General features: G+C 33.1%; 1 non-coding gene and 1 pseudogene across 1 annotated transcript; both read left to right on the plus strand.

Annotated features, from left to right (window-relative positions):
• The first annotated feature begins 671 nt into the window (after positions 1-671).
• Positions 672-6,995, plus strand: LOC136204046 (probable LRR receptor-like serine/threonine-protein kinase At3g47570; annotated as a pseudogene).
• An 18,472-nt stretch (positions 6,996-25,467) lies between these two features.
• On the plus strand, positions 25,468-25,574 carry LOC136204323 (small nucleolar RNA R71). The gene has a single exon (XR_010675167.1). It is a non-coding gene; the product is annotated as a small nucleolar RNA R71 (small nucleolar RNA).
• Positions 25,575-25,800: the final 226 nt, after the last annotated feature.

Genomic DNA, 25,800 nt, shown 5'->3' on the forward strand with positions numbered 1-25,800 from the left:
GTCTAATTATATGTTTGTGATCTGTTGCTAAATAGTGATAAAATGACGCACATGTGAAGTAAAGATCACAAGATTATAACCGAGAAATCAAATTATTTCTCAAATTAACCAAACTTATAAAATTATGTGTAAAATTACTTTTTACTGCCAACATTAAGTTAAAATTACATTTTTTAAGACGTTAAGGATAAAAACTACTCCTGACTATAAACATTAAATGTATTTTTACACTTTATCCATCTAATTAAAATATATCTAATAAAATAGGAACTTATTTTGTCGGGTTTGGGAAATGCATAGGAATGCCACCAAAGGGTACCTTTTTGTTTAATTACTATTTTGTGGAATTATCTGCCCATGCACTTAGTTTTTGAAATATTCCATGCCTGCATAATAATAATAATAATAATAATAATAATAATAATAATAAGTCCATCAAATTAATTAATTATATTACATCAAATAATATCTTAATCTCACATTCCATAAACACATCATTAATTAATTGGATTGCAATTCATTAATAATAATTATTACATTAAATTAAATATTTTTAATTGTTTTTTCATAGACTTTTCAACTAATACAGGGCTATATATTTCACTGCAAATGTTTTATTTGATTCGCAATTCCTCAAAACTTTTCTCAGTATTGAGTCATCCATAGAGAAAATGAAATCTTTGTCCGTGATAATTATATTATGTTTCATATGTTTGTTGAAATGTTTACAAGAAAGCCGAGCCACAAGTAATATCAGTACCGATGAAGATGCATTGCTTATCTTGAAAGCTCATATCACAAATGATCCTCGAAATCTGTTAGCATTCAACTGGTCTAAGGATACATCAATCTGTAATTGGATTGGTATTACTTGTGGAACTGGTCATCACAGGGTTACAGAGATCATACTTGATGACATGGGATTAACAGGGACCATTCCTCCACAAATTGGGAACCTTTCATTCCTAGTCACATTCTCTTTATTCAATAACTCTTTCTATGGCTCTTTGCCTGTTCAACTTGTCAATTTACACCGATTGAAGTTGTTTAGCTTAGGATACAATTTTTTCAATGGGATTATTCCCTCATGGATTGGATCTGTATCCCAACTTCAATATCTTGATCTCTACTCTAATCACTTTGGAGGTAAATTTCTTTTTTCCCTTATCTCTACATTTTTTTCATGTTTTAAAAACATTTCAACCTTAAATCTAACTTTAGAGATTTGGCCTCCTTGTAATAGAGTGAAATCGTAAACCTAATGTTTACGAGATGATTCAATTTCAAGGATCATTAATGGAAGGTGAGTTTCTTTAATGCATAAATTTATGTTATGGCCATCCTACAACATCCAGGGTCCTCGCCATTCTATAAGGTTTGAAATTGCATATATTTTATTAATGAAAAAAAAAACAATCTTCGTTGATGAGACTTGAAATTATATTTTTTTGATACATCGGGGCTAAATTTGTTAGCAATAACCAATTGACATGGTAGAAACTTCAGAAGTCAACTATTATAACAAGATTAAGGAAATTCAAATATCCTACCAAATTGCAACATGCTAAATAATTTTTTTTTTCCGAAAACACAATAAAAATCTAATCCAAACATCAGAAAACAAGATACAATTTAACTTTTAAACAATAAAGGGTAAATTTTAAAAAAAAAACCTATGGTTTGCCCAATTTATAAATGAAGGCATATGCTCTAAAAGTTTGCAAATAAAACTATGTGGTATGTTTTCTTAAAAATACAAAATGTTTGAAATTACATTGTTAGATTTTGATTACAATCAAAAGTATTTTTTATTTTTAGTTTAAATTAATCTACATATTGATGTGTGTTAAGTTCTCAATCTTTTATTTTCGGTCATGTTAAGCATTTGATAATTATAAAAAAGAGTTAGCTTTACATAAAACTCGGTTAACATGACGTTATTCAATTCAATTATGTTCAAATTTTAATTTTTAATAGTTCAAAAGCAATTTTTTATATGTGTGATGCGGCTATAAAGAAACTGTAAAAATCTGATTTCAAACTGTAAACAATATAATTTGAGGCGCAAATATTAAGAACTAAATTTAAAAAATATTAGTTGGTTATTAGGTTTCTATTTTAATTTGTATCAAAATATTAAATGGTGACATCTACTTGCATTTACATACTTATAGTCACCGGAACTAACCAATTATTTATTTGATAGGGGAAATTCCAAATTCCATCGGAAATCTTATATTTTTGGAGGCATTAGATGTGAGAAGAAATTCTATAAGTGGCAGGATTCCTACCTCTATTGGAAATCTAACTCAGTTAAGGGAACTTGTCTTGGGAGAAAACATGTTGACAGGTATTACACTCTATCATATTGGTATATTCGTAAGATCCCAATACGATAAATTTTTAATACCAGTTATATGATATCATGTTCGTAAAATTTGTTCACTTTTGGTATTGGATTTAAATATACTAAATTTTTAATAGCAGTTATATGATAGCAGTTATACATAATCAAAAAAGGGTTAAGGTCCAAAAATACCTTTTAACATTTTGCATCAGGAGTAATTTTATCCCTAACGTCTAATCTGGTGCAATTTTACTTCTAACGTTAGAAGCCAAGAGCAATTTTACCCATAACTTTGATAAATTGGGTCAATTTGAGAAATAATTCATTGGTCATGAATCTTGTATCTACCCTTCACACGTACGTCATTTTATCAGCAATAAATCACAAACATATGTTGGGATGTGAAAAAAAAATATACTGTCTTTTGTACAAATTAGACAAAAAAATTCAAAATATTCACCGAATTTATAAATATTAATCTCCAATTCTATTATTAAATTATAACAAACATGAAATCATTTTTTTTAGAACAATTTGGTAAGCAATTGATGCAAAATAAGGAACAAAAATATCTGTGTTTTATAATAGTGTCTGAAATTGACCCAAATTATCAACGTTAGGGGTAAAATGACTTTTGGCTACAAACATTAGAGTAAAATTGCACCATTTTAAACTTTAGGGGTAAAATTGTTCCTAATCCAAAATGTTAGACGTATACCCAATTAAAAATAAGAAAATACTATTATATGCTAATTAATGTTTTCTAAACCTACAATAAAACTCCAATCTAAACTTCAAAATATAAGATACAATCTCTCTCTCATGTTTAATTATTTGCCTAAAGAAATTTTAGTGGTCAAGTTTGCTCAATAAGTGGACTAAGGGAATATAATAGAATTTTGGAGAAATTACACAGAAAAGCCTTTATAAAAAATAATTTACAGTTATAGCAAATCATATTTTGCATTTTGTCAATTAGGAAGTTATCAATAAATGATTGGTTAGAAATGGTTAGAGAATGTTAAAAGATGATAGAAATTCAAAAATATTTGACAGTTTTAAAATAAAAAATGATATATCTTATATAATACTAATAAAATTATTAATTTAATTAAATTATAAATATTTTTATCGACCCTAGAATTTTTTAACGGATATAGAGGCTTTTTTGGCAGAAAAAAATCCTACTGTATCAGTCAAAAAAAAATCTATTATAGAGGCTAAGAATGAATAATTGAGTAATTATATATTTAGTGACAAATGCTTTTTGCTTTATCGCATTTGTATTAATGAAGACATAAATTGATCATAACATATAGAGGTGGTAAAAGTACATACGACACGAAATCGACACGCAATTTTAGTGTTTGTGTTTAGCTTAGTAGGTAATGTGTCTTTTTTGGATTGATACAAAACTGACACGCGAATTTTTGGGTTGGATTAGGGTTGATATGTTAAAATTATTGATATGTTAATTTATTGCATGAATATTTAAAATTATTGTTATATTCTCTCATGTTTTGATATGTTAATTTATTAATAAAGATAATAAAATTATAATTATTACTTGCAAATATGATTCAAACCTCCTAAATTATTATAAACACATTATATGACCATCTAACATGATATTACCAGACTTTTAAATGATTAGTGTTGACATATTAATATAAAAATGACATAAAATAGTTAAAAATAGTACCGTATCCTCTTATATTTTTAAAAATCATCATTAATATATATGCACAACAAAATTACATGTAACCCGAAAACATGACACTAACCCGAACAGGTTAATCCGACTGTGATACGAAAATTATTGGGCCGGGTTTGGGTTTACCCTTTTTAACACGAACTCGAAATGATACGACACGAACACGACTCGAACACGATAATTGTCAGGTCTAATAACATATATGCAATCTTATAAAATGGGAGTTATATGTGAAAAGGAACTCCATATATGATAAAGTTCCTTTATTAATCTAACTCGATTAAGGATTCTTGGCTTTGGAGAAAACATTCTGACAAATTACAAGTATAGATTTGTAAGACTCTGAGGTGTTAAATTTGTGTTCACCTATAGATCATTAGTATGATATGAAATATTCATAAAATATCTTCACTTTTGTTATTTGGTTTAAATATTATCCTTAAAATTTTAGTTGAATTTTTTTTATAAACACAATTTTAATTTATAATTTCTCAATGAATTGTCAATGCAGGTAGCATTCCTTTTGAAATTGGTAACATTATTTACCTGAAGGAACTACATCTCGGATATAACAACCTTGATGGAATGCTTCCTTCCAGCATTTATAATATTTCAACATTAATAGGGTTGTCCTTGCTTTTTAATAATCTCTCAGACAGTCTTCCTCCAAACTTTGGCCTCCATCTTCCTAATCTTAAAGGAATTTATATTGCAAACAATAAGTTCCATGGTCATATTCCCACATCTCTCTCTAATGCCTCTAAACTTGTTGACATAGACTTCGGTTTAAACATGTTCTCTGGCTCTATTCCTTTTTCTGTTGGCAATTTAAGAAACCTTCAAACTCTCAATTTACCGCTAAATCATCTCACTAGTCTGTCTTTATTGACTTTATTTTCCTCATTGGTCAATTGCAAAAATTTGATACGTTTAGACTTGGGTGAAAATCCATTGAATGCTACTCTACCAATTTCCATAGGAAACCTATCTTCTTCCCTTGAATATTTCAGAATGTATGGTTCTGGACTAACAGGAACAATTCCTAAGGAAATTGGTAACTTAACTAGCTTAATTTCATTGGATCTAGGACAAAACAATTTAAAAGGATTCATTCCTAAGACAATTAGAAAAATGAGGAAACTTCAAGGATTACTTCTTCTGACAAATATGATCCAAGGGTCCATACCTTCTGAATTATGTGGTTTACAGAGATTGATTGCCATAGATTTTGGGAGAAATGAGCTCTCTGGAAATATTCCTTTTTGCTTGGGTAATCTTACTTCTCTAGGATATCTCTATTTGGTATCCAACAAACTTAATTCTACTATTCCGTCAACTTTGTGGAGGCTTAAAGATGTCCTTAAACTCAACCTAGCATCAAATTCCTTAAAAGGTGATCTTCCAATAGATATTGGCAATTTAAAAGTTGTTACGTTACTTGATTTTTCAAGAAATCAATTATCAGGTAGTATACCACCCACCTTTGGAGACCTCCAATCTCTAAGTCATCTCTCTTTCTGATAATAGATTGGAGGGTTCCATTCCTAAATCATTTGGTGATGCTATAAGCTTGGAATTCATGGATTTGTCAATCAATAATCTCTCAGGAGAAATGCCCAAATCCTTAGAGAAATTAAAATATCTCAAGGATTTTAATGTGTCATTCAATGAATTAGAAGGAGAAATTCCTAATGGAGGGCCATTTATGAACTTATCAACCCAATCATTTCTAGGAAATAAAGCACTTTGTGGCGCACCTAAATTCCAAGTCAAACTGTGCAGAACTAGCAATCAGAACCATTCAAAGAAAACCAAGATAAAATTGGTTGCAATTGTATTAATAGCTTTAGCACTTGGAATTGTTTTTGTCATCCTAATTTGGTATTGGAAAAGGAAAACAAAATTATTGACTCACCAAGTGAATTTTCCATCTTTACCAATATGGCAAAGAATTTCTATTCACGAGCTTCAACGGGCAACAAATAAATTTGATGAGGTCAACTTGCTTGGCAGTGGGAGTTTTGGTTCAGTATATAGAGGGACTCTTTCAAATGGCTTGTCTGTTGCAGTTAAAGTTTTCAATTTGGAGTCAGAAGGAGCATTCAAGAGTTTTGATGTGGAGTGTGAAGTACTACGTGGGATTCGACATAAAAACCTTGTGAAAATAATCACGAGTTGTTGCACAACTGAATTTAAGGCTTTAGTCATGGAGTTCATGCCTAATTGGAGCTTGGAAAAATGGTTGTATTGTCACAACTACTTTTTAGACATTTTTCAGAGATTGAACATAATGATCGATGTTGCATCAGCAGTTGAATATATTCATCATGGTTCTATGAATCCCATTGCTCATTGTGATTTGAAACCCAGTAATATCCTTATAGATGAGGATATGATTGCTCATGTAACTGATTTTGGCATAGCAAAGCTCATCGGAGAAGAACAATCTTTCATACAAACTATAACTCTTGCAACTGTTGGATACATGGCACCAGGTGATGTTTGATTTTCTGCATATATATTATACTTAAAATAGTAATTGTTTTTTACGAGGCTGAGTAATCAAATTCTAATATAGAGTATGGATCTGGAGGACTTGTTTCCATAAAAGGCGATATATACAGTTTTGGTATTATGTTGATTGAAACTTTCACGAGAAGAAGGCCTACAGATGAGATGTTTAACGAAGATATGAGTATGAAGCAATGGGTTAAAGAGTCATTTCCTTCTGGAGTCGCTGAACTTGTAGATCCCAATTTGCTTATGGTCGATGAGCGACACAATTTGGCTAAGATAGATAGCACATCTTCTATTATGAACTTAGCCTTGAAGTGTTGTGAAGATGTACCTGAGGAGAGGATTAGTAGCAAAGATGTTCTAAGTGCTCTCAACAAAATCAAAGTTAAACTTCTCAATGATGTTCGATTGACTTAATAAGTATGTAATTGTTATCATCTTAATTTATAGCATTTTTAGTATTTAATTACTAGTTATTTAGTACCATTTTAATAAATTTTAATAATGGTTTTTGTATATTTTCTTCATTTTATGTATTTAAGTCACTTTGGATGTTTTTCAGCACTTTCACAAGGTTTTCAGCATAAATAACCAAAGTTGGGATTTAAGGCAAGAATTCGGGGGTAAAATGGAGTAAAAAATGAGTTTTTAGTGATTTCTCATATGCATCTTATCGCGATGGGCAGCATCTTGGAGCTGTGAGTTGTAAAGTCTCATTGTTCACTTTGAGGGCAGATTTGACACATTTTTGCATTTCATCGTATCTCCCTCATACGGACTCAGATTGAGGCGATTCAAAATGCATTGGAAAGCTAAGAGAAAGATGTACAAATGACTAATAATAATCATCTCCAAATTCTAAGTGTAACAGGTCTAGAAAGTCCAAGTTGATGAACATGTTGAAGCCTATGATTCCTTTCCCACATTTACTCATTTCAACTCCTAAATTGCCAACATCTTCCACCACCCTATTTAAAGTTGAGTATGGAAGATTAATGAGTTATGGGACATAAGGAGAGTTGGTCTTTGGAAGCATTTGTGCCATTTTACTATAAAAGGAGACCTTGGGAGCCATTTGAAGACACACCAAGCTTAGGCTAAATTCCTCCTTCTATAATGTTATTTTGCCGATTCTTCTTTTTAAGAATCAGTTGTTTTTGTTGTTGTAATTGTTGTTATGATTCTCAAAGTGTTGTTTGTGCAAAAGTTAATCCAATAAAAGTAATTTTTAAGTTATCGAAGAAGTTCGTTCGGCAATCGTTATTACAGTTTCTTCTAAACTTCAATCTCTTTTATTACTATGAACTCCATTATCTATCTAAATTCATAAGTTGGACCTAATGACCATTTAGTGTGGCTTATTGGTTTTCCAAGGTTTTTCATGAATCTTATTACAAATCTTAGATTTATTACTTGAGCCGGACCAAGGGAAAGTAATAAATCGAAGGATGGGAACTAAGAAAACTTAGTGCTTCTTCGGATCAATTACTTGAGTCGGACCAAGGGAAAGTAATTAATCGAAAGTTTAGAATTAATTAATCGAGCGGTTTTTCTTGAATCTTAAGTAATCACTTTAGTCAGAGCAAGGTAAAGTAGGTTAAAAAGGTTTAGATTAATAAAACTTAATCCTTCTCTAGATTAATTACTTGAGTCGGACCAAGGGAAAGTAATTAATCGAGAGTTTAGAGCCAATCTCGAGAATTTATTAGTTGATAAGAAAAATCGCCATCTTAAAAAGGATAAAACAACTTAAAAGGGGTTAAGTGTTATTACCAACCAAAGATGTTAAGTAAAGCTAGAAGCCTTAGTTTCTTTTAATATAAGTAATCTCGCACCTAATTTGTATAATTTTCATTTCATTTCTTGCTTAAGTCTTAACTTGGTTGTCCAACAAACTCTACCTTTCGATTGTTTAAATAATAGATAGTAAGCAAAGAGATTAGTATTTATAATCACCATCCTCGTGGGAACGATACTCTACTTTCACTTTATTACTTGATACACGACTAAGGTACACTTGCCTTCACATGCATGTATATGTAAAACTGTTGTCCTCAGAATATACTCTAGTAAGTGCACTAGGTACAAGTAATATCTTGATAAGTATAATATCATTCTCCTCAAGGATTGATGAGAAATTCTAACAGAAAAACCTTATAGAACAGGGTGTTCAAAGTAACAGTAACTTCTTTCTTTTAGTTGGAAATGAGTTTCATATGATTTGATTAGAATAACCTAAAAGTGGCTGATCTTTTAGAAAGTGCGTTCAGAAAATAATGATTGATCACGATAAAAGAGGGAGAACAAGCTAAGCCTAGCATGAACAAGGAGCTTACAGTTGACTTTTACCTTTTTATTCATGAATGTAATATGATGTGGGTCAAGGTATCTGCTTTAAGCTCACTCAAGTCAACTCTCGTGTGTTTTTGAGATTCTAAGATTTACTTCACATTCAAGCGTCCCCAAATGTGTTTCTCTCTTACATTAGACAATAAGCAGCATTTCATGCATAGAAAACCCTTGATATAAAACCATTATATTTCTACTTCAGATTTTACATGTTCAATGATAGATAAGTGAATATGAAAGCAGTCTCCCATCATTCATAAACGCTAAGATAGGAGTTAATGAAACATACATGAATAGCATCATTAAACACACCATAGAATAAACCACATTCATTCATAAATAAGATAAGAAAACCTTAAAACTCCAGCCCGTAGCAGTAACTCCTCATCAATGGAGTTAGGTCAAAAATCCCATCAGCTTTCTCCCGAGAGAGATGAAGTTTAGGAACCGAAAATTATCCAAAAATGTACACCCCTCTCTCTCTACTTGTCCGCTAATAATAAGGAGAGAAGGAATAAACTAGAATAAAATTATTACAAAAGTAGATTGTTCTTAACACAAGTACACTATTCTTCTTAAATTAATGTTGGCTTTGGACACTTGAACACTCAAGGTCCGGAACTTTTCATCATGTTGTTGACCATCCCTTCTACCGCCTCCCTTTTCTGTTGTCCTCCGCTTTCCGCTTTTTACCCATCAGTCCGAAGGGTCTCCCTCACATTTTCTCCTGCAAAACAGGCTGCATGACAACTGTTTCTTCTTGACTTTTAAATATCTGCAAAATAAGGCTTTTAGCCCACAATTTATACATCTAATTAGCCTAATTAGCCCATTTTGTATTGAATTACAGTATGGTTATTAGGGTCAAATATGAACCCATCAAAAACGCGCATCAGTAATCATCCATATATAAGAATAAAGTTAATTTATGGTGCTAATGTTTTAGTTAAACTTTCTAGTAATTTTTCATAAATTAATATCATTTTATACGAATGAAGGTATATCAACGTCAGTATTTTTTGGTTTCATTATTTTAGTTCTTAGTCCTTACAAAGTGTTTGGACCTAAATAACCACCAAAATTAATGCACATACACGATCTTTGATCCAAATGAAATGGGTAGCACTTTTTCTAACTGAATTAGATGTTCCTAACTAATAACTAATTATGTTAAGTATGAGTTTAATATGGTCAAAATAAATTATAGAGTTTGATGTGTGGAAATAAAAGATTAGGTTTTTAATCCCACAAAAAAATTAGAACGATGAAGGGTCTTATGACATTTTAAAAACTTAATCCGAACTGCAACAATTGAACTGTAAAAAGTACAATTTTAGACCTATATGAAATAGGTAATGTTTTTTAAATTAGATGTTCATAAATACAAGTATGATCTTAATGTGGTCAAAATAAATTAGCAGACTCGATTGAAGAAGGGTCTTAAGATGTTTTATCATTAAACTTCAATTAACGTCATAAAATAACCACTAAACTTCAATCAACATCTCAAAATGAGTATTCACAACCTCAAAATAGAAAATTCCAATAATTGATAATATTCTAAGCAACTTTAATTCTTCAAAATTTTCATCTGAAAGCCACGTAAGTGTTGTTTGGTTAAAAGAGAAAATGAATTTTAGAGAGAAAAATCCCCAAAAATGATGAGTTTGGCAAAATAAAAATGTGGATTCATTGTAAATGTGATTCTAAACAACTTTAATTCTTCAAAATTTTCATTTTGAGATCGTTAACAATCATTTTGAGATATTAGTTAAAGTTTAGTAGTCATAATATTAGAAATTATAAAGTTGAATACTTTTATGTCACATTTTGAAATTTAGTGGTTATTGAGTAAAGTTCAAAGACCATGGTGTAATTTGCCCAATATTAATTTTGATCTAAATCTTAATATCTCTCTAATAAACCCTTCACAACCCTCATCTAAATAAAATCTTAGTTTTTATCGTATTTGCAGCCTTTCACAAATTAGGCTTTGTCAACATTCTTTAAAAAACAATCTGTGGCAAATTGCAAACATTCCCCCAAACACAAATTCAACTCATTACATGCTTCAAACACAAAACAAATACGAAAAAGACTAAATAAGGGAAATATTTGGGTCGAGGTTTGTGGTTTGTAGGGGTGCAAATCTGATGCAGCAGAAATAAACAGACTTTCGTTCTAAACACTTGCTCGCGCACGAAAACGGAATTAGGTGCTTCACATTAAAAACATCTGCGGTGCGAATATGACTAGGCAATTTCAACCGGTAAGCATTTGGGTTGATTTTCTCCACAATCTCCAAAGGCCCTATCTTCTTAGCAGACAGCTTGTTATAATCTCCCACGGAGTATCTTTCCTTAGTCAAAACATCCCAAACAAAATCTCCAACTTCAAATTCTACGTGGCGGCACTTCGTATCCGCATGTTTCTTGTAATTGCTTGCTGCCGTCACAAGATTATTATGAACTTGCTTATGTACTTCCACCAAGCTGTTCACAAAAGTTTCTGCCTTCCCATGCACGCGTGTCTTATCTGGCAATGACACCAAATCCAGTGGGCTTCGAGGAACAACAGAATAAACCACAGCAAAAGGGCTGAAACCCGTACTGCGATTAACAGCATGGTTGTGTGCAAACTCAGCTTTGCTCAACACTACATCCCATGTTTTAGCCTTGTCACCAATCAAACAACGCAACAGATTGCCTAAGGACCGATTCACAACTTCAGTCTGCCCATCAGTTTGAGGATGGTAGGCACTACTAAAATTCAATTGCGTATTGACCATTTTCCACAAACTCCGCCAAAAGTGACTAACAAATCGAGTGTCCCGGTCAGACACAATGGATGCTGGCAAGCCGTGCAGCTTGTAAACCTCTCGGAAGAATAATTGAGCTACTTGAACAGCATCAGTTGTTTTTTTACAAGGAATAAAGTGTACCATTTTAGAAAAACGATCCACCACAACAAAATTAGGGTCCGAAATCGCTAAATTCCAACAATCCGTTTTATCTTCAAAATTTCAGTTTCGGGTCCGTTTTCTCCAAATAGTTTAAGGCCCGCTCCACTTCATCAAAATCTCGTTGGGATATCCTACTTCTACGCTACCGCCTCCTCACTTTTAATTTTAAAAAAAGTGTTCCTCTATAAACTTGTAATGTAAAGTTTATTATGCAATCATTTTTAGAAAAACTACAGATTCCAACATAAGAATGTGAGAAAATAGTAACCTTTCCATAAACCGAGATCCAACATCATTAGCATCTGAAAAATTGTTGGTTTATTTCTTAATTTCATCAAAAGAAGGTTAGAGATTAATATAACATTTACAATTGCGTCTTAACCATTAGTTTGACTTTTTAATTCAATTGGTTCTATGATATAATTAGTCATAATTTAATCATTACAAAGCTATAAAATAGAGGATGAAAAATGTGGTTGACATTTTAAGAGGAAAAATTAAAAAAAAATTGAGTCAAATTGGAGGCTCGTTTACATATTTAGACCAATTACCCAACACATTATATATCTATACTATTTATTTGTGACTTTTCTAAAATACCGCAAACCTTTCATCTTCCTATCTTTTTATTGTGCTAACAGAAGCCATTTTTTTATCATCATGTCTCTTCTTCCTCTCTTTGTTCTCTGTTTTTATGCAAATCGAAGTCATGGTTCTTTATCTTCATGTTTCTTCTTCCTCTCTTTGTTTTTTTCTTCTTGTCTGAATCGAAGGCATTGTTCTTCTTTGTTATTCTATGTTTATCATATGTTTATTGTCGATTTCAATGGTAAAAGGCGAAAAGAAGGTAAATATTTACTGCATTTCTGCGTTCATCTTGCTCTCTTTTGCGAAAATGACTTCATAGAATGAGTTTGCTTCACATTTTGCGAAACCTGCATCGCAAAATCATCATCTGAAGTATTATTTTCTCCAGAAAATGACTTCACAGACTTCGCAATATCCCAAGCAAAATCATCATTTACAGGTTGTCTTTCTGGTCGCAGTTTTGCTTTTTGTGAAGCGTTTCTTTCATTATTTCCCTAAAATGACTTGATTTTTGTGAATGTTGAATACAAAGGCATCAAATTTTAAGTGCCCGTTTAGGTTGAGTACAAAGGCATCAATCACAACGATGGGTGATTGGGATGTGATGAAGAAAATGAAGACCAAATGTTCTAGTTCCTTTTGCTTCTGAACTTCCTCCCAAAGGACATTAATTCTGTATGACGCTACTGATTTTTGTTTGCTTCTATAAAGCCTCGAAGCACTCCAATTAGAGTTTATTGTGGTACACTGGTGCTCATGCCATTGCTGGGGTTTAGGGTTTAGAGTTTAGGGTTTGAATTATTGTAGCAATCTTGTTGTAAATTTTAATAATGTTATTTTTTATGCCATTTTTCTATACATGTTGTTTACTTCTGTATATTTTAGGCAAATAACAAAATATACTACTTTGTATTTTACCCGAACTGCGAAGCCTAAGCAAAAACTGTGAAGGTAAATACTACTTCAGTACATGAATTTGTTTTGCAGTTTGTGAAAACTGAGAAGCAAAACTCATTATGAAGTAGTATTTCTCTTTGCAGTTCGAAGTTTGAGAAAATGCGAAGTAAAATAATATATGGAAAGTATTATCCTGGGAAAAACATACAAAATACTAAAAAATGGAGTGCCAAGTTTGCAAGATGGAAGATTTAATGTATATATGGGTCGATAATTAAAAACAGAGTGGCAAGTTCGCAAACAAAGAAAGAAACGAAGAGAGAAAGAAGAAAGAGTAAGAAATTTCTAAGTTGTTATATATATGTGAAGGGTATTTTGGGGAAGTTAGGAATAAGTAGTCTAGATATGTAATATATTGGGTAATAGGTCTAAATATGTAAATGGACCTCCAATTTGAGCTAGTTATGTAATTTCCTTTTTAAGAAACATATAAGGAAAAATTATAAAATTGGGCCAAATGGGAGGCTCATTTACATATTCAGACCAATTACCCAAGCCATTATATATCTAGACTTTTTATTTGTAACTTTCCCAAAATACCCCAAAGCTTTCATCTTTCCAGTTCCTTTCCATCGTTTCATCTTCCCCTTCCTTTATATTGTGCAAATGAAATCCATTTTTTCATCATCCTGTCTCTTCTTCCTCTCTTTGCCTCTCTGTTCTTTTGCAAATCGAAGGCATGGTTCTTCATCTTCATATTTCTTCTTCGTCTCTTTGTTTCTTTCTTCTTGTGTGAATCGAAGGCATCGTTATTCGATGTTCTTCCGCATTTATCATATGTTTATTGTCGATTTCAATGGCAAAAGATAATCCCTTGTATTTCTCTTGTTTCATCTTCCTCTCTTTCGAGAAAATGGCTTCTCATGACAAGTTTGCTTCACATTTTGCGAAGCCTACAAAGCAAAATCATCATTTGAAGTAGTATTTTCTCTAGAAAAAGAACTTCGTGTAGTGATTTTGCTTCACATTATGCAAAGCCTGTGAAGCAAAATCATCCCTTTTCAGCTTGTATTTCTCTTTGCAGAATTTGCAGTTTCGCTTGCTGTGAAGCAAACTCGTCCTTTTTCAGGTTGTATATATTTCTCTTCACAAACTTCGCAGTTTCGCTTTCTGTGAAGCGTTTCTTTTATTATTTTGCTAAAACTTTAACTTTGTAAAGATTATAGACATGTAATAATATAAGGATTTATTCAATTAAATGGCTTTGAACCGTAGAAATCCCCCTGATGTTGAGGTGATTCCTACCTTAATCAAACTAGTATTTTATGTCTGATAAGCCGCGATCAGCGATCATGTCATCCATAAAAACTAAATCTGTCAAGTGTTCAACAAAGTTCTTATATGAATAAGATGGAATAGAACGTTTTAATAAAAACACCAATTTATCATTTTGAAAATCATTTTGTCAGAACAATATCATAATAACAACAGTAAGAATGTATTGAATAAATAAGTATATCATTAATGAAATGTGAATTTTCACAAGTTAACAGAGAAGTAGAAACTTGGATAGCATTGTAACGAAAACTTTGAGATCCGGGTTGACAATCTTTCCCTCAAACTCCGTAGGTGCGTCAAACCTCATGCGCTTCAGCCGTCAATTCTTCTCGCTGGATCTTCGGAATAGAGACTGCTAGGTCCACTACCAGAATGAAAACTTGTCTCTGATCAACCTTGGAAACTAAACTGATACTGTGTTTATAACTAATCTAATAACAACTTGTGTATAGCAAGTTTGTTTACAGAAATGAAATCTAACTTTCTGATTCTTTTCTGAATCAGAAACTCAACATAATAACTTTATTCTCGAATTTTTCTAACTTTTCCAACCTCTCCAATTCTGAAATGGATCACTTATTTATAGTTGTTGAAGGGTTGTAAATGATGGGTCGTGTCCGTTGGTGAAGGGTCGCTTTTATCCAAACGAACAGACGCGTTTCTCGGATTAAAACATGTGTTTTGTGTGCAGAATACTTCGCTGTCGCGACTGAGATTCTGAAAATCTCAGTCGCGATAGGGGGTACATGGGCGAGTTGAAGACTCCGTCTTTCTCCCGAGCTGGCTTCCGTAAGTCGCGACTGAGCTTATGAAAATCTCAGTCGCGACAGAGAGATATTTCCCTGTCTCTTGACTGCTTTTCGTCCTCCTTGAGCGTTCTTCTGGCTGTTATGCGTTCTCGGTACATTTTTTAGGTTTTCCTCTATTTTAGCTCCGTTTTCGCTCCTATTTGGATTTAACCAAATAATTAAGTACATTGCATCAAAGAAGTAAATAAAGACGTAAAAGTATTCAAAATGAATATAATTAGCACGATTTCAATGTAAATTTAACGTATTTATATATGATATTTTAGGTATATTTTGGGCTTAACAAACTCCCACACTTAAGCTTTTGCTAGTCCCGAGCAAAATTTCACTGAATTTATTCTTTAATCAATCTCTTTATAAATAGAATATATATCCATATATTCCTCTTTAAATTAGTTAAACCGAAAGATAAACTTTTCATGGTAAATTTATACGCAAAGTATCAAACTAGCTAGTGTAAAAGAGATATATTACTCGTCTTGTATTTCAATTTTTATATTGAAGTATTCGGGACGGTATAAGCACGCATGTTTCCGAATCTTTCGTCTCAAGGCATTTCTAAGCACAAAATTTCCTTTCCCAAACCTAAACTATTACAATTGTAGATTTATTAAGGACTTAGGTTCAATATATTTGCTTAGTTACGCCCAAGATAAGGGTGGTCTTGATCGTAACTTTATATGCATTTTATTTGCTTTCGTGTTCATTTAAGAGGTACCGACCATGCCATGGGTGGACGCAATCGTTACTTAAAACTTTAAACACGTTTAATTTTGCTTTAATTTCTAACGTTTCTTTCATACCTCGACCGTGATAAGGGTGGTCGCAATCGTGGCCAAAAGTAAACGGTACTTTAATGTTCTTCCCTTTCATACCTCGATTGTGATAAGGGTGGTCTCAATCGTGGCCAAAAGTTAAGAATACGACTACTTGATTTAATTAACACGAAAATAAAATTGGAAAAGAAAAATAGCACATTCATCCTATATTGACTTGAAATTCAACATGTATTATGGCTAAAGTTTCCTTAAAAACTTCAATTGGTTTTTAATGTAAGACGAAAAAAACATCGAGCTAAAAAGCTAAAGTTGTTAGTTTGATTTATGCCTATAAACCTAATTGAAAATTGAAAATAAGATTTATATTTATCATGAATTTATGATATAAAGTAGAGATTTGAAACTAAAGAAATTTTACTTATATACATTTACTCGAGACGTTTTTGATAAAATCGTATCGGAGATTTGTAAAAATATTTGTAAAAATATAGCCCGTATAGAAATATTATTTCTAACAATAATGATAACCTTAAAATATGCTTAACATTATTTTGAAAGTTAAAATGTTTCAAAACATATGAAAAATATATTTTAACAAAAATTTATGTTTATGAAAAATAGCTATTATTTTTGAAAAGTGTTGCTCTCTATAAAAAAAAAATTGTTGCATTTGTTTTTGAAAAATGTTGCATATTATACTTGACTTAAACTTGAATAACAATTGAATAACAATATGCATTTATACTTTAAATAAATAGCATTCATTCTCATTCGTGGCATTCATTCGTACTTAAAATTAAACTGAATATGAAATATCTCCTCCCACACTTAATTTGGACCATGTCATCATTGGTGCAAAAATTGATAAAACACGAAAAATAGTACGAAATAAACCATACGAATTGAATTGAAAAATAGAGTACCATAACATTCAAACATAATAATAAAGATAATTGTACCAAACATAATTAAAAATATTGTACCAAAATTAACAAGACATAATAAAAAAAAGTTAAAGAAAGAAAGGATAAAACTTATCAAGGTGAACTCGGTGGAGAAGGCGTAGTCTCAACTCCTTGGCGTCGGAAGAAAGATAGCAACCGGCGACGAGTAGATTTGTGCTCACGTCTCAATGTTGTGATGTTGGCATCCACCGTGTTTATCCTCGAACTCATTTCAGTATTGTTGGCAACGACTTCATCTAACCGTAAATTCATGTGACGGTTATGCTCGTTCATTTGTGTCAAAACACGTTGCCATCCAACTTGTTCTTCATCATTCGGTTCCACATTTGCTTGCTCGGTGGCATTAACATCAACATGCTCCTCCTCCTCCTCTTCTTTATCAAATTCCTCTTCATCATCCTCTTCATCATCTTGGGCACCTAAACCTTGAGAACCCGAGGCTTCACTACTCATGGTAGCAAAAACACGTCTTGTGCGATCCGCATAAGATATAAAAGCGGGGGGTCCCATTTTCTTCAATAAATTGGCCCTTTGAAGTGCCGTGAGATCCAAGAAAGGTAAACCAACATGAGGCATATTTTGATAATCCGCTAATTCACCTCGAGCGCCCAAAACAATGTCGGTAATTAAATTACCCATCGGCACTTGCTTATTGCAGGACTTGGAAGCTCGAACTAAATTAGTAAATATCATCTCAATACTATCAATGGTCAAACCCTTAAAAATAGCATCTAACACAACCAAATCACGAACTTGCACTTTGGAACTTTCAACCCGACCAAATAAGGAAAATGATAAAAACTTGTGAAAGAAGAAGATACAATCATCCTTAAGTAGCTTACTAGATGTATTCTTTGGACTAAAAACATCTAAACTGGTTAAAGATTGCCAAACCATGTGTGAATTAAAAGGCTTTGGCTTGGAATAAAAATTCCGAGTAGGAAACCAAACCAATGGTTCATGGCCGCATACCTAACATCATAACGAACTCCATCATTCCGAAAAGAGATAACTCCTTTCTTCTTGTCATAGGTTAGAGTAACCAAAAACTCAATAATATGCGATTTAAGACTTGGAAAACGCATACTAGAAAAACGTTTCCAACCAAGAACGGAAAGAAATTCATCAATACGCTCGGTAAAAGAAAGTGTGTTTACCGTGTCGGTGTCAAGAAAAAGCATGTCGACGAACTCTATTTGGCCATTAGAAAATCGGCGATATTTGCGTCCTTCGGCTTCCGTCGTAATATCGAACGGTGCTCCATATTGAACCCGTAATCTATTGACTTCGGTGGCCTTAGCTTTGTTAGCAACAGTCTTTTGTCTAGGCATATTTTTTTGTTTGTGAAATTGGGTGAATGGGATGAAGAAAATATGAAAGGATGGAAGTAAGAGTAAAAGATAATGGTGGTGAATTAGGGAAGAAGAAGATGAATAGGGTAAAGATTTATGGGGAAGATGAGTGAATCTTGGTATTGGAAAGAGAAAAAATGATTGATTGGTGTAAAAAGAGGTGATTTAAATAGGTGTAAGTAATAGGTATTGATTAGGATAGATGAAAAGGTAAGTATATAGAGTAGGAATAGGAAAAGAATGAAAATTCCGCCCAAATCCCGTCCCTGTAAGTCGCAAGTCGCAACTGAGATTTTCAAAATCTCAGTCGCGACAGCAAGTACGTAGGGGGGTCGAAATTTCGCTGAAAGTTGTCCTCTTGCTGTCTCAACTGAGAATTCAGAATCTCAACTGAGATTTTGGAAATTCTGGGTAAAATTGGGACTGTTTTTGATGATTTTAACACTTCTAACCCAATTCCTCTTAGAATTAAGTGACATTAATGTGAATATTAATCCCTGAAACTGAGATAAACAAAACTGAAACATTAAATTAAAGGAAAACCAAGGGTTGTTCCTTAAATAAAAGAATTAAAATAAGGAATTAATGCACTTTTATTTATTATTAGCAAAAATATAAACAATACCTTATTATAAATATGACATAAAAAAAATCTTATTCCTAAAAATACAAAATATAAACACTCATATTAAAACCAAACAGAAACTCATATTATATCCTAAGTAGATGATAGACGACGTGCATTGGCCCTATTAATCTTCGTTTGAATGAAGACTTGCCTTTCTGGTGCAGAAAGGAATGTTGGACCAGAAAGAAAAACTCGTTTTACAAGCCCCTCGTTCTCCAAGAACTCGTAGTCTAGAATAGGGAATGGTTCCGTATCAGTCCAAGGGACAGAAATGGTTCCCTTGGCTCCTAAAATTATTCCACAAATGATGTTGGCGAATCCTATCTTTCGTTTCTTCGAACGGGAAGCAGCAACTAACCCCTCCATTAGAATCTTCGAGGAGTTCACTGAGTTGCCTTGGACAATGTCGCCCAACACATAGAGGTCAGTATCTTTCACAACATTGCTACTGACTCGACCAAAAGGGCTGTGACAGAGGAATTTATGCAGATACAGTATGGGATTAGAATTAATGGATTTGTTGAAGGCAAGACGTGGATTGAATCGCCAAAATCCTGTTAACATCCTCCATAAATCTCTAGAAGTCATATCCCTTCCAGGATGGTGTTGAGTTGTGTCTCGGGGTGGAAATCCAAACCAATTATGTAGTTCTGGATATCCAAAAGTGAATACCTCCCCCTCACAACGAAAACTGAGACGAACACGTCTCTTATTGACGAATCGAACTGTGGAGAAAAATTCCAGAACCCAATTTCCAATAATAGAAAATTTCATAGAAACAAATTTGGTCCAACCCAAATTAGTCAGATAGCGATCAATGTCTTCGCTTATCCCGAGTTCCTCGTTCAGAAACTCGTCCATATGCATCATGCCAAAGAATTGAGCATATCTGAATTGCAGAAAGCGTTTCCCCTCGTCATGGTTATAAATTGGAAACCATGCACCATATCGATCGGAGATATCAATTTTCCCGCTTTGAGCAGAAGTGTGTTTTTGAACATTTTTCAAAGACTTAGTCATGTTTGTGAGAGAGAAGAAAATGAAGTCTGTAGGATTTGAGAATTTGAGAAAGAAGTTCAGAAAGATAAAATGAAATGATTGAAGTCTGTTCCTACAGGAATATATAAGACCTATAAGTGAAAGGTTGTGTTTGTTAAAAAGAAAAAGGTGTCAAAGTGATACCTCTTTGATTCAACTGACAGAAATTTTAAAGAAAGAAGACTGTAATTCCTTACAGTTATTTCAATTGCAAAAGACAAAAAATCTCAACTGAGATTTTCGGAATCTCAAATGAGATTTCCAAATACTGAAACATGGAAAATCTCAACTGAGATTTCTGCATATTTAATTTCTCAATAACACTTAGCACTTAATGAAATCATTTTCAAAACATGACTAAATTAAAATTTTAATGTTAACAAAACTTATCTGTACACAAAAATAAATATAAAAATAAAAAGAAAAATTAAAGTAAATAAATTAAAAATAAAAATAAATAAATTAAAAAGAAAAAGAATAATAATGATAAACATAAAATAAGAAAAACTATAAATTAAAAACATGAAAACTAAATAAATTAATTTTCATAGAATTTATCCACGGATTTAATTGCTTGAATTAGAGCTCCGTCGAAATAAATCTTGCAACGATTACCATTGACCTTAAATCGTTCGCCATTAGACGTTTCTAGCTCCAAAGTTCCGTAGTCAAATGTTTTAATAACCAAAAATGGTCCAGCCCATCTAGATTTTAGCTTTCCTGGAAATAACTTTAATCTCGAATTAAAAAGTAAGACTTTATCCCCAACATTAAAGTTTTTAATTTTGATTTTGGCATCATGCCACTTTTTAATTTTTTCCTTATAAATTCTTGCATTTTCGTAGGGCAAATAGCATAATTCATCCAACTCGTTTAAGTCGAACAAACGCTTTTTCCCTGCGCTTTGCAAATCATAATTAAGAGTTCTTATAGCCCAATATGCTTTATGTTCTAATTCAACTGGCAAATGACAAGCTTTACCATAGACTAATCTATAAGGTGTCATTCCGATAGGTGTTTTAAATGCAGTACAGTATGCTCATAATGCATCGTTAAGTTTATGTGCCCAGTCTCTTCTAGAAGATGAAACTGTTTTCTCAAGTATCCATTTGAGTTCTCTATTTGAAATTTCCGCTTGACCATTCGTTTGAGGATGGTACGGCGTAGAGATACGGTGGTGTACTCCGTATTTTTTCATAAGTGACTCAAAAACTCTATTTACGAAATGCGTACCACCATCGCTTACCATAACTCTAGGAACTCCAAATCGACAGAATATTGAATTTAAAAACTTAACAACTACTTTAGAATCATTTGTCGGGGTTGCAATTACTTCAACCCACTTTGAAACATAATCTACGACTACTAATATGTAATTTTTGCCAAAAGAAGTAGGAAAAGGACCCATGAAATCAATCCCCCATACGTCGAAGATTTCAACTTCCAATATGTTCGTAAGAGGCATCTCATCTTTCCTTCCTATATTCCCCGTTCTTTGACATTTATCACAGTGGATAATAAATGAACGGACATCTTTAAACAGAGTAGGCCAAAAGAATCCGCATTCAAGTATTCTAGCTGCTGTTTTGCTTATGCTATTATGACCTCCGTAAGCGCTAGCATGACATTCTAACATTATAGAGTCATATTCAAACTCACTAACACATCTCCTAAGTATTCCATCGCCGCATGTTTTGAACAAGAATGGATCTTCCCAAAAATATTTCTTAGCTTCTGAAAAGAATTTCTTCTTTTGCTGAGAAGTCAATCCATCTGGCACAACATATGCAGCTAAGTAATTGGCAATGTCCGCATACCATGGAGCTATGACACTTTGTACTTGCATGAGATGTTCATCGGGGAAATCATCTCGAATGCCTGATGTTTCACCGATGGGACCGTTTTCATCCTCAAGTCTTGATAGATGATCGGCGACCAGGTTTTCTACTCCTTTTTTGTCTTTAATCTCAATGTCAAATTCTTGCAATAGTAAAACCCATCTAATAAGACGTGGTTTTGCGTCTTTCTTAGCAAATAAATATCGTAAAGCTGCATGATCTGTATAAATGATGACTTTAGATCCTAACAAATAAGATCGTAACTTATCACATGCAAAGACTACTGCTAACATTTCTTTTTCAGTTGTGGTGTAATTTAACTGTGCACCGGACAATGTGTGACTCGCATAATATATAACATGAAGTTTCTTATCCTTCCTTTGACCTAATACACATCCTACAGCTAAGTCGCTCGCATCACACATAATTTTGAAAGGTAGATTCCAATCGGGTTTCGATATTATAGGTGTACTGACTAAAGCCGTTTTCAAGGTATTGAAAGCTTGTAAACAATCTTTATTAAAATCAAAAGTTGAATCCTTCATAAGCAAATTAGTAAGTGGTTTGGAGATTACAGAAAAGTTCTTTATAAACCTTCTGTAAAAACCTGCATGACCTAAAAATGATCTTACTCCCTTAACAGTGGTTGGTGGGGGTAATTTTTCTATAACTGAAGTCTTTGCTCTATCCACTTCTAAACCTTTTTCAGATATCTTATTACCTAAAACAATTCCTTCGTCTACCATGAAATGACATTTTTCCCAATTTAATACTAAATTCGTTTCCTCACATCTAGACAATACTTTATCTAAGTTCTGTAAACATGCATCGAAAGAATCTCCATAAACTGAAAAATCATCCATGAAAACTTCCATTATATCTTCAATGAAGTCATTAAATATTGCTGTCATACATCGTTGAAATGTTGCTGGTGCATTACATAGACCAAAAGGCATTCTCCTATATGCAAATATTCCGTAAGGACATGTGAAGGTTGTTTTATCTTGGTCATCCGGGTAAATGTAAATTTGAAAGAATCCGGAATAACCGTCTAGGAAACAATAAAATGCATGACCGGCTATCCTTTCGATCATTTGATCAATGAAAGGTAGAGGAAAATGATCTTTCCTAGTTGCTTTGTTTAGGTTCCTATAGTCTATACAAACCCTCCAACCGGTGGTGGTTTCTTGTAGGTATCAGTTCACCTTCATCATTTCTTACAACAGTTATGCCTCCCTTTTTAGGTACACAATGGATTGGACTAACCCACTCACTATCCGAGATCGGATAAATGATTCCATTGTCTAAAAGTTTAGTAATCTCATTTTTGACTACTTCTTTCATGTTCGGATTTAAGCGTCTTTGCCTATCCGCTTTAGGTGGCTTATCCTCTTCTAAGTGAATTCTATGCATTACTATACTAGGATTGATCCCTTTTAAGTCTGAAATTTGCCATCCCATACTTCCTATCCTATTTCTAACAACTTCTTTCAATTTTTCTTCCTGATCGTTTGTTAATTTGTTAGAAATAATTATAGGTAGAGAATCGCCTTCGCCTAAGAAAGCGTACGTCAAATGACTGGGTAACTCTTTAAGTTCTAATTTAGGGGGTGTTACAATTGAAGGCGGAACTGGTCCATCTTCTCGAATCAAAGGCTCTGGGTCCTTATCTTCTAATTCCTCACCTATTATAGGTTCAATTATTTCTTCACTCTGAATAACGTCATTGACACATTCCTCGACTAAATCAAGTTTCATACAAGCGAATTCCTCCATAGGATATTTCATCGCTTTGTTCATATTAAACTAGATCTTATCTTCTCCTATCCTTAAAACTACCTTCCCTTCCGACACATCTACTAGAGCGCGTCCCGTATTCATAAACGGTCTACCAAAAATTAAAGGGCAATTTACATCATATGCAAAGTCTAATATAACAAAATCGGTAGGAAAAATAAATTTATCGACTTTGACTAAAACATCTTCAATTATACCATATGGCCTCTTAGTGGTTTGATCCGATAATTGCAAAACCATATTGGTACGTTTGATATCTTCTTCTAAACCTAACTTGTTAAAAATAGACAACGACATTAAGTTTATACTTGCTCCTAAATCACAAAGACAACTTGGGAATTCAATATCTCCCAACTTACACGGAATAGTAAAACATCCGGGATCTTTGAGTTTAGTGGGAAAATTACTTGATACTATTGAACTACAGTCTTCAGTTAACGAAATGGATGAAATTCCTTCCCAACTGATTTTCTTTGAAATTAAATCTTTTAAAAACTTACCATAGTTAGGAATTTGTGTGATTGCATCCATAAATGTCAAATTGATGTGCAAATTTTTAAGTTTATCCAAAAACGTTAGAAGTTGTTTATCATAGTCCTTATTTCGAACTTTGTGCGGAAAAGGTGGTTTGGGTACAAAAGTTTTGGTACTTGTGTCAAATGGTGAACTATTTGTGTTTAAGATATCTTCTTTGGAGTTTGGTAAATCAGTTCCTGGTAATGTTGCATCTTTGGGCATTTCAGGCCCTTGATAATTTTTCCCTGAACGAAGAGTGATAGCTTTCACCTGCTCTTTCAGATTTTCTTCCGTATGGCTGGGAAGACTTCCCTCTTTTCGGGATGGAATTGATTTAGCAAGTTGACCAATTTGAACCTCCAAATTATGGGTGCTAGATGAGTGGTTTTTAATAAGCTGATCGAATTTATTTTCGATCCGTTTAAAACCATCGTCGTGATTACTTATTTTTCCACTGATAGCATCTATAAACTTGTCGATTTTAGAAGATAAAGTGCTAATCGTATCTCTTGACTGATTTTGATAATTAGTGGTACGATTTTGATTAGCACTTGCATTATTGTTACTGTTATCTTTCCAGTTAAAGTTAGGATGATTCCTCCATCCAGAATTATAAGTATTAGAATAAGGATTATTAGTTTGGTTTTGCCCTTGGACAAAATTTACCAGTTCGATCTCACTCATATTTTCGTAATCCATATCTGTTTGGATTGGATTACCATTGGTATCGCGTGGTGCCATAAACTTATCAATTTTGTGCGATAAAGCAGAAAATTGGGCTTGTAACATCGCGACTGGATCGAGTTCAACTATACCTTTAACTGATGATGAGGTTGAGGATGATGGTTTTGCCACCGGTATATGTCCACGTTCCGCGGGCCACATACTGCTGTTGATTGCCATTTCCTCCAAAAGTTCTCTCGTTTGGGCTGATGTTTTCTTCATAAATAGCCCTCCCGACATAGCATCTAATGAACCCCTAGTTGTAGGATTTAGTCCATTGTAAAATGTTTGCATTAAAAGTTCAACGGGTAATTGGTGGTGTGGGCATAAACGTTGAAGTTCTTTAAAACGTTCCCAAGTTTCATAAAGAGTCTCATTATCATTTTGAGAAAAAGTTGTTAACTCCTTTATGACTCTTGCGGTTTTTGCTAAAGGAAAATATTTTGATAAAAATGCTTGGGCTAATTGTTCCCAAGTGGCAAAAGTTGCGGCTGGCATAGAAGTTAACCATTCTTTGGCTCTATCCTTCAAAGTGAAAGGGAAGAGGCGAAGTTTGATTGCTTCTGTAGTCACATCTGGGATTTTAAAAGTGTCACAAATTTCAAGGAAATTTGTCAAATGGGTGTTAGGATTTTCGTTAGGT

This window comes from Euphorbia lathyris, chromosome 8 (assembly GCF_963576675.1).
Source record: "Euphorbia lathyris chromosome 8, ddEupLath1.1, whole genome shotgun sequence".
NCBI lineage: Eukaryota > Viridiplantae > Streptophyta > Magnoliopsida > Malpighiales > Euphorbiaceae > Euphorbia > Euphorbia lathyris.